An 11,837-nucleotide genomic window follows, 5' to 3' on the forward strand; every position below is an offset into this window, starting at 1 on the left:
CCCCATCCTTCCCCCCCACCCCCCAGTTCTTGATGCTTAGATCTATGGAAATTCATTTTGATACAGTGTTTATGAGAAAATGGGTTTTGAAACTAATATCAAAAACCAACATAAAAGCTTTGCTGCGCCTTCTTGTTTTAACAAACTTATCACCAAGAGCTGTAAGTGAATTATGCCATAATTAAATGAATCCTAGAAGTCTGATTGAAAACAGGTTTTGTTCTTATGTTTGCAAATTAAAATGGATACACAATTTTAAAATTTGCCTAAATTCATAAGTAATTTAAAATCTGGTATCTAACAACCAGAGAATGGTGAAATGGTGATTAAGTTAATATATATTTTATCTATTTTTCTTATTACAGTTTATTATCTTAGAAGTTCATATGTACATTGTTAACTTAATCAATTTCCTCATGTGAAGACTCATGATATATTTCCATTTCTTATGCAGGCTCATAATATTTGATTTTTTAATTAAATATTTTATTTTATATAATTCTTACATCATTTTTCATCTTTGCACAATGTATGCATTTTCATTATAGTTATATTCCCCATTCAATTGCACCCCCCCTTATTTTGACTCTAGTCCTTCCTTTCCCTGCCCCCCCCATAGTGCATCTCTGGTTTATAGTTGCTTGTTGATTTTGATTTATACTTTGTATTCATTAGTTTTTTTCCTGGTCTCTTATTTAGGTTTTCTAAATTCCTGCTATGAGTGAGACCATCTGGTATTTTTCTTTTTCTTTCTGACTTATTTCACTGAACATGATCCCTTCTAGCTCCATCTATGTTGCTGCAAACTGCATGTGTTTATATTTTTTGATTGCTGAGTAATAGTCCATTGTGTATATATACCACATCTTCTTGATCCAGTCATCTATTTTTGGGCATTTGGGTTGTTTCCATAGCTTAGCTATTGTAAATAGAGCTGCTGTAAACCGAAGGGTGCGGGTGCCTGTTTGAATGAATGTTTCTGTGTCCTTCGGATAAATACCTAGGAGAGGAATTGCTGGATCATATGGAAGCTCTATGTTTAGTAGGTCAAGAAATCTCCACACAGCTCTCCATAGTGGTTGGACCAGTTTGCACTCCCACCAACAGTGCAGGAGAGTTCTTTTTTCTCCACAACCTTGCCAACATTTGTTGTTGCTAGTTTTTTTAATATGTTCCATTCTCACTGGTGTGAGATGGTATCTCATTGTAGTTTTGATTTGCATTTCCCTGATTACAAGTGATGTTGAACATTTTTTCATATGCCTGTTGGCCATTTGTATTTCTTCTTCAGGGAAGTTTCTTTTTTTTTTTTTTTATAAATTTTATTTTTATATTCCCCATACAATTGCAGCCCCCCATTCTGTCCCCAATCCCTCCCCTCCCGCCCCCGCCCCCCTAAAAGTGTCTCTGGTTCATAGTTTTTTGTTGATTTTGATTTTCACTTTCTTATAGTTATTCATTTTCCTGGTCCCTTATTTAAGTTTTCTAGATTCCTTTCTTTTTAACTCTTCTGTCCATTTATTTACGCCTACAAGAACTGGGTTACAGGCCAGAGGTGTGGGGGGCGGTGAGAAGATTCACCAGAGACAGAGCGGGGAACAGAACAGGCAGATTGACTGAAATACACTGCTGAGGGGAGCAGCAGGCGAGTCAGGAGAGGTCTGCTGTACTATGTGGGTAGCTCCCTGGCCAGGGATCAAACTTATGCCTCAGTGGCTACGGATAGCTTCATAGGTTGCATCTTTACACCTTGCACTACCAGGGAGGCCCCTATTGGACTTTTTTTTCTTATTGAGGTCACATTGGTTTGTATTGTTGTTGGTAGTTCAAAAGTATAGAATCCCCCTCTTCCAGTATAGTTATCTGAGTGCACCCACTACCAAAGCACCCATCCTTCACCACCATAGTCTATTGTGCACATTTTTCACTTTATTCTTGCCCTTCCTTCTCCTGCCCCTCAAATTTGGCTTTGAGAAATAATTTAGCAGTGCAGAAATGTAAGGAAGAAAATGCACTTTGCAGCCAGGTAGATATGGTGCTTTGAATCTCAGTTCCATTTAACTAAGTGAATCTAGGACAATTTAATTAAGTATTGGCAATTTGATTTCTTAATAACCTGAAAGATGTTGACAATACAAACTTGAAATATTCTACTGAATATCAAATGCTGTATGTAAATTATCTGGTGTATGTGATGTAGTCCAAACAAGCTAGCTCCATCTTCTTTGACTGTCTTTCCTCATTCTTCTATCCCTGCTTCTTAGGGGAATCTATGGAACACCCATTATCATTTCTGGATCCTTAAAGAAGTTACATTCATCTTGTATACAAGTGTACCTATCTTAAATATTACCAAAGACTTAAGAAACAAATTTAGGAAACCTCATGCTATTTAGTTATATTTCATTTTTTACTCTCTGCCAGAACATTGCACTCTCTGCGATTTTCTAATCCTAGATGAAAGACATTATTCATTGCCCTTTAGTTGATAATTATAGTAGATATTCACAGAAAGATAAAAATTTGAAATTTGAGATTTTGGATGAAAGAAGAACCTTGGTCATGACACCTGCCTTTGTTAACCCTCTAACATATGCTTCATAAAAGATGTCTGTCACTGAAATAATTCAGTTGTCTGTGATGATGTTTATTCTATTCTTTGAGATTTACTAATTAGTACTATTAAGTCAAGTTATTCATGCTTTGTTAGCAATTTTCATTAGATTGATGAACAGTGTTGTAAAAATACACTGACTTTTCATGGCATTTATATTATTTCCAGTGCGTTTATGCTATTCTTTTTGTTGTGCATATGTATGTTTTTCTACTTCAAAATGGTGTTACTGAAATAAAATTCACGAATCATACAATTCAGCTAATTAAAGTGTACAACTGGGAAGGGAGAAAAAAAAGAATGGTTGCTAAATCATGATATAGCAGACAATGGTATGGTGAAGTGCAGATTTGGACTTCCAGTGGTGAACTTAATGTACTATATACATAACCTGTTGGTTTTCAGTTATTAACACCTGGAACTTATATAATATTGTTATACAATGATATTTCAGTTAAAAAAATGAATAAAACACTGCTTTGGTTGAATATAAAAAATAAAATGTGTAATTCAATGGTTTTTAGTATATTCACAGATATGTATAATCATTACTACACAATTAATTTTCAAACATTTTCATTACCTCAGAAATAAACCTCATAAAGTATAACTATCAAACCCATATCCATTTCTCCACAAACATCTCCCTAACTCTAAGCAACAAATTTCCATTTCTGTACATTTGCCTTTTCTGAACACTTCATTTAAATGTAGTCATATCTGTGATATTTTTTGACTGAGTTTTTTCACTTAACATAATATTTTCAAACTGTGTCTATGAAGCACCTAACAATGCTTAATTCTTTGTTACTGATAAATAATATTCCAGTCTTTGGCTATACCACATGTACGAATCCATTCATCTGTTTATGGGCATTTCAGTTGTTTCCAATATGTTGACTATTGTGAATATTCATATATAAATTTTTTGCAGGTGGGCATGTTCATTTTCAGAATTTGCACCTAGGAGAGAATTTTCTGAATAATATAGTACTCTATTCTCAATCATCTGAGAAACTGTCAAAACTGTTTTCAGAGTATCTGTATCATTTTGCACCTCTACCAACAGCACAGTATTCTGATTTCTCTACGTTTTCCTCAGCACTTGTTTATATCTGAGTGTTTGATTCTAACTCTTCTAGAAGGTATGAAGGTGGTATCTCATTGTGATTTTTTCAATGTTATATTTTATCTTATTGAAGTGAAATTCACATAACATAAAACTAACCTGTTAAACTGTACAATTCGGTGGTATTTAGTACCTTCACATTCTTCTCAGCTAAGCAAACCATTAATTTGCTTTCTGTCTTTAAAGATTTTTTCGTTCTGAATATGTCATATAAATGAAATCATATGTTATGTGGCATTTTGTGTCCGGTTTCTTTCACATAGCATAACATTTTGAAGGTTCACCCACATTGTAGCATGTATCAGTATATTAATCACTTTTACATGGCTGGATAAAGGTCCATAGTTTGGATATACCACATTTTATTTATGCAATCATCAGTTGATAATTATATGATTTTCCCCACCTTATGTTATTGCATAATGATATAGTGCTGCTATTTGGAAAAAAAATCTGCCATGAACATTCATGTAAAGTATTTTGCTTGAAAATTTCTTCCATTCCTTTCGAATAGATACCTAGAAGTGAAAGTGCTCCATCATATGCTAAATTTATGTTAAACTCTTGGATGAATCATTGAACTATTTTCAACAGCAGCTACACTGTTTTACATTCCCACCAGGAATGCTCTAATTTCTCCACATACTTGCAACACTTCATTTTAACTATTATCATTACAGGTGTGAGTAATGTCTAATTTTTGTTTTGATTTGCATTTTCTTAAGGACTAATAATATTGAGTACCTTTTCATGTGCTTGTAGATCATTTGTATATCTACTTTAGGAAACATTACTCCAGATATTTACTCATATTTTAAATACCTTGTTTGTATCTTTAGGTCTTTTCATCTAAGTAATCAAATATTTGAACATGTAACTGTTTATAATATTCCCTTATAGTCTTCCTAGTATTCTTGTCATCAGAAGTGATCAACATTCTTTTATTTCTTATATATTCTTTTCCCTTGGTTACCCTGGCTAGAGGTCTATCAATTTTATTGATTTTTTTTTATTTTTAGAATTTTTTTATTGAAGTAATGTTACAAGATAACATTATATAAGTTTCAGGTGTGCATTATTATAAATCAATGTTTGTACATTACTACATTAAGCTTACCACAAAAAGTCTGATTTTTTTAAGCCCTGACTATATTTTCTGAAGGACTTGTCTTATTCATCTTTTCATTTTTTTCATGCAATACTCCTTAGTGCATGTTCTTTTTTTTTTTTTTTTTAAGATTTATTTATTTATACAAGTACCGGGTACAGTCAGAAGCGCGGGAGGGTGAGAAAATTCACCAGAGCCAGAGCAGAGAACAGAGCAGACAGAGGGACCAAAGCACACTGCTGAGGGGAGCAGTGGGTGGCAGGAGAGGTCTGCGCGCCTTGTGGGACCCTCGCCTGGCAGCCGGGGATCAAACCGGCGCTGCAGAGGCTGCAGGCAGCTTCGCAGCCCAGCGCTCAACTGCTGCGCCACCAGGGGAGGCCCTGCATGTTCTTTTTTAAGACATATTTTTTATAGAGATAACATTGGCTTACATCATTGTTTGAATTTTAGAAGTGCAGGATTCCCCCCTTCAGGTGTATTTACCCATACTGCACCCACTGCGAAAGAACCCAGTAGCCCACCACCATAGTCCATTGTGCTCCCTCCATACTTTGTTCTTGTTCCTCTTCTCCCACACCCCCGTTAGTTGCCTCAATAATTCTCTGTAAACTGATTCACTCATAAGTTTTTAATTATTAATTCTATATTGAAAATGCCCAAAACTTCACTGCCATCCCTGAGCTCTGTATTGAGCTTCATATACAAATTTCCAAAAACCAGTTTAATGTATCCAAGCCAATATTTCACTGTGATGTCAAACTCAGCTTATCTCAAACTGAACTTTTCATGTTGTTATATCCCAGCTGACAAATTGTTCCCACTGACTTTTGCATTTCTTGTCTCAACATCAACCTCTCAGTTACCAAGGACAAAATAAAATAATTATTTGTGATTCTTGTTTTTGTATAAACATCCATATGAAGCCTCACGTCACATGGTGTTGATGTACTTCATGATTTCTTTCATGATTTCCCCTAACTTCCCATTTCCAAAAACCTGATTCAAGCTACTGTCATCTCTTATCTATGTTATTGCAGCACCCACTTGGTTATCAGTGTTCCTCTCTTTTCTGTGTAATCTATCTTTCACACTATTGTTATATTTAATTTCTTAAAATTCATATTTTCATACTGGACTCTAAATATCAATTACCTAAAAATGCTTTGTTCATAGTAGGAAGTTGGTAAATAATTCTTGATTTGAATTATCCATATAACCTTAGGTACATGTATTTACTTCCCATAACCCACTGAATGCAAATATCTATGGAAATAGTGAATATTTTTATACTCAAAATTTCTATTCAAATATTTTGAAACTATAGTTAACTTTAAAACTCATTTCAAGTGTCAAATATAAGCCAGGTTATAGTAATAATAGCTTCTCCTCTGCAGATTATTTTTTTGATTGTGGTCCCATTTGTTTATTTTTGCCTGTATTTCCCTTGATACTGTAGTCAAGTAACTGAACATGTCTCTGAGGCCAATGTGTCAGAGTGAATTGCATGTTTCCTTCAGTGTATTTCATGGCTTGAGACCTTACATCCATGTTCTTAATACAGTTTTAATTAATTTTTGTGTATGGTGTGACTTAGTGGTCTAAGTTTATTATTTTGCTTATGACTGTCTAGTTTTCTCAACATGATTTCCTTTCTCTCTTGTATTCTCTTGGCTCCTGTGTAATAAATTAACTCCCCACATACATTTGGGCTTACTTCTGGTTTCTCACTTTTATCCCATTCATCTATTTGTCTGTTTTTACAGAGCAAAGGAACAGACAAAATCAAACCAAAACAAACTCTTGCATTCTGGTTGCAGAACAGAGATTAGTAAAGAGGGATAAAAGATGTGGGAACAAATGGTAGAAGAGATCCAATGGTTGATGGTGGAAGTTTATTGGCACATTGATCGTGGTGTGGCATGGAAACATACATCAGAAGAACTGTGAACCTGTAAACCTAAAACATAGAGTGTTGTAAATCAATATTACCACAATTAAGAAAAAGGCAACCATTGCAAGCAAAAAAGAGCAGGTCATTTACTAAACATATGTATTAATTACTTGTGAAAAATGGGTTCCACAGTGAAGTGGCGTATTAAGGTAAATTTCTTATGTAATGATTATGTAATAATACATGTGTGCATCTGTGCAAGCCTTATTTTGAATGACTTTTATTTATTTATTTATTTATTTTTTGGGCTGGAAAGCAGAAAATTCTGTGTTCCAGTCACATATTTACTCATTTTATTCTGATGTAATACCTTTTACATACAAACTGCTTGGAACATAAACGAAATATTTCCCAAGTGAACTCCCCTGCCCCTTTCATAGTATGAATTTGGTGCTCTTGTCTTTATTCAGTACAAGCTCCTTTGTTAGCCTCTGGCGTACATGGAGATTGGAAGTTATAATGCAGGGTAGGCAGCCTCAGAGTCCTCACTCCAGTGTGCATCTCGTTTCTCTGTCACAATTTTGATGAATTGACAGTGACTGGCATAAAGCTTGAGTTTATCATTAATGTCCACCCATTTCACTTTTCCAGCATCATAAGCCATAATATGTTGCTAAACAGATAGTTTTGATTTTATAGATCTGGCTTGTATATTCATACATGGAGATAAACGTCTGTGAATGTTAAAGTTCTTTGCTTTCTTAAATTTAAAAGTACTGAAATAAGTGTGTTTGCATATATAAATGTGTGTGTTTATCAGCATATAAATATGCCACTCTTCCTTTGCCAAGGTCTGTGTGCTATTCTGTGTAGTTGTGTAGGCATAGAAAAAAAAATCGCATTTACTGACATACAATTTACTGCTTGATTTTTTTTAATATACAGGACATGATTTAATTCATGTTATATGTATCTGTTTCTCTGTTTTTACAAACATACACTTGCCCCATGAAAAATGCAGTGCAGGATTTGTATTTATGAAATATTGTACTCATCTACATCCAGAAACTTGGGAGGTGGTTGTTATTTTGAAATGTCTAAATTTTCTTTCAAGTTTCTCCCAGTAGTTTTTTTCTTTTCCTAAACTATTCATAATATATAGCTAAAATCTTTGTGAAATTTATATTTTGAATTTTACCTGTAGCTTTGAACATACTAATGCAAGTTGTTATAGAGAATACAAATTCATTTGCTTGCTTCAGTTGTATCATATGTTGCTTCTTCATATACATAAAGTACCTGACATTTGAAAGTAGGCTTCTAAAAAGATCAAAAACAAATTACAAAGTAAAAGGTTTTGTTGAATGTAGCACACCATATGCACACATACGCAAGCGTACATGCACATACACACACAAAACAATGTGGAAACAGCCTTCCATTTATAATAGTAAAAATTATCCTAGTTTTATTACTTAAATATAGTGTGCATTATTAGTATTTTATGAATTTAATCATGATGGTGATCAATTTTACATAACTTGTATATTTTTCTTCCATAACATGTTGGTGCTTTCTACTATGTCTGAATTGTGTTCTCAGTTTTGCTTTTCATGTGGTGTTGGGAATGGATCAAAATAATTGTAATATGAAATTTGTGACTTGACTTTTTTAGCAAAGAAGATTTTTTTATTTACTTATTTAGGACTAAGGGAAATAATGATTAAGAATGAATAATTTCCACCTATTCAAGCAATATATGTGTCCATGTTTATATTTCTAACAGGCTTTCATTGCTTAAGGTCAAGATAATTTTTTAAAGTTCTTTTATAAACTTATTCCTCAGAAAACTAAAACCCCATTTGCTTAATTCAAAGTCAATAAAATTTTAACTCAAGGTAATCACTTTATGAAATAACTGCTATATTTTTTCTCCTATACATTTTTTCCCTGTATACAAACTCCTGAGAGGTCACAGTCACAAAGTAGAGATAAATACTACTTTATATAGTAAGATTTTGCAGACAACTAGAGAAACAGAATCAATGTATAGATAATATTGCAACTTTAAAAAAAGGTTTAGGACCCATTCACTTGGAGATCATAACTCAAACTTGGTGCTAAGTAAACTGGACAGAATAGCTGATGTAAATTAGTAAAAGCATTGGGACAAGACAGAAACCTGGTACCCACTCATAGGTAGATGTCAGCTGAAGAGTAAGGAGTGAGAAACCAAAGTACATTCAAAGGGTAGAGCAAAAGATAAGGAGAAAGTTGAATGGTCATCAGTACAAAGGTAAGTTTTATGGCCAATAACAATATTTTCATCATCAAAGTCTGGCACATAGTAAGCACACTAAGTTTTTATTGGATGGATGAATGGAGGAATAAATGAATGCATAAATGAACAAAAATATGCTAAGAATATAAAAGATGAGAAGAAATATTGTATTCAGCTAATGACTTACCATTGATTTTATTTTGCCACTATTTTGTGACGAGATATAAAATAAACAGAGGCTGAAGAAGCAGATGGTATGCCTAGCAATTCAAGATGTAGATAATGTAAGTCTTCCCAAAGCAGGGACACCCTTCTACAGGGTTAAACAGCATTTAATTCAATGTCTGGTGGGATCCTCAGTACTATATTCATGTCTAGAATCGCCTGTGTGCTCTGACTGTTCTTTCTCGATGCCAATACAGCATCATTCCTCATATTTGACTGCCAACCTCCTCATCTTTGAATAATCCTTGAGCCTACTCAACTTCATGTTCCCATTATTTGTTTGTAGAATGAATAAATGAAGTTGCTCATGGTCACAGTACCACCAAGTGGTAGAACCCACCTGCTGTTCTGTTCAGCATAATGCTACCTATTGTAGGGAACGTAGAAGAAACAAAATTATTTCTCTCCTCTTTCCCCCATTATCTGTCTGGATTTAGGTGAACTTTTGTTATGTGCCTGGGAGATTGCTATGTATACACTACTATACATGTGTATCTACTACTGTTTAGAGATGACTTAAACTAATCACTGTTGATTCGTTAACTGAGAAGTAATTTTAGCTTCCAATACATAATATTAAATGGGAAATATTTGTAAATATATATATATATATGTATATATATATATTCAGACAATAAACTGATACTCTAAATGAATACAAAAATACCTAAGATGTGTGAGTTGATATGCTGAACAAAGCTTTGTTCATGGGTGTGATCAAAGCACAAGTTTATTTTCACCTCCCACTTTTCTCTTGGAGATTATTTAATGAAGATTATTGTCTGTGTTCTCCAATTACAATTGATTAATCTATTTCTTAAATTATGATCTGAGAGCTACCTACAAAGGGAATCAACTAAAATAATTGTTGTAAAGACAAATTTCAAAACTACTGAATCAGAATCTGCAATGTTCATAACAAATATGTATAAAGTTTTTGTTTGCTAAAGTTTGAGAACAGTTGCATTAAACAGTATCAATGTAAAGATAGGGGCATGAGTCAAATTTCAAGGGAACAAAAGTGAAGAACAATGGGGAAGATATGTGAAAAGCTATTAAATAATTTACTAATTAAAGCTACTAGTCAATTTGTCTATGAAATAAAACAGAGAAGATTAAATTCAAGTTACAATCTTTCAAAATTGGGTTAACCTTCAGCAGTTGTATTCAAATATGTTTGCTTGGTGTAACCCTTATAGAAAGTTTGGAAAAGAATGTGCAGAATGATACATAACAAAGTTCACATTTAAAATATTGCCTCAGAAATTTAAGTGGTTTCAAATGATGCAACTTTCAACATATTTGTTGATATTTCCAAAATAAATATTTTAAGCTACTTTCAAATATATCCAATGGAATCAAAATATTCTGGTGATTTGATGCCTCTGTCATTCATACTTCTGTACTCTGTTCATGTATCAGTTAATATTACTTATTATTAGAATGAGACATGTCAGTGTTATTTAAGACATCTATTTTGGTTGGTTGATTTGTTTGGTTTTACAAATGTGAGCAGTGAAAAAAATTACTGTTCACCTACATAAATTATGTAACTGGAAGAAGCAATCACTTTCAATTATTTGATCTCCTTTTTTGCAGAGGCAAGTACACTCACTGGGGGATATAATTAATGTTTTTATAACTTCTTTCAACATTTTGTAGGGATTTTGGGTGCAGTGACTTAGGGCAGGATTGATTAAAATCATGTGTTTAATATCCACACATTCCAAACCAGTTACTGCTTTTATTTTTATCATTTTATTTTTTAAGATTTATTTATTTATGCATATAAGAGCTGGGGTACAGGCTAGAGATGAGGGGTGAGAGGATTCACCAGAGACAGAGTGGGGAACAGAACAGGCAGACTGGTTTAAATACACTGCTGAGGGGAGCAGCGGGTGAGACAGGAGAGGTCTGCTTCACCATGTGGGTTTCTCTCTGGCTGGCTGGGGATCGAACTCGTGCTACAGAGGCTGCAAATTGCTTCATAGTGCAGTGCTTAACCCCTTGCACCACCAGGGAGGCCCAATATATTTTTTTAATATTTTATTTTATATAAATCTTACATCATTTTTCATTTTTACACAATGTATGCATTTTCATTTTGGTTATATTCCCCATACAATTGCACCCCCCCTTATTTTGACATAATACTTCCTCTCCCCTCCTCTCCAATATTTTTATCATTTTAGTACTGCCCAGCATGGCCTGTGCTAAATGAATATTTCCATCTCTGGACCATGATAGGTTGTTGATGTGTAGGTTTTAATATATGGATATCTATAACTAGATATTATTTTTCTTTAACTTTTTAGATCAGATAATTAAAAAAGATACCTACTCTTAAGTATGTTAATAGTGTCCTACTAACTTACTAACTTAATTTGCTGGCCAGAATTATACTGATCAAGAGAGTTAAAAGAATGATAATTTATCCAGAGACTTCAACTGGTTTGCAATCTTATTCACTCACCTATATAGTCATGAATTATTTAGATTATTTTTAGCCCATGAGCATTTTGTAGTTCAATATTAAAATTCTAGCACTTGATCAGATAATAAATTCATGAAATATTAAGTTCTTTTAGA

The sequence above is a fragment of the Talpa europaea genome (genome assembly GCF_964194135.1).
Source record: "Talpa europaea genome assembly, chromosome: X".
Classification (NCBI taxonomy): Eukaryota; Metazoa; Chordata; class Mammalia; order Eulipotyphla; family Talpidae; genus Talpa; species Talpa europaea.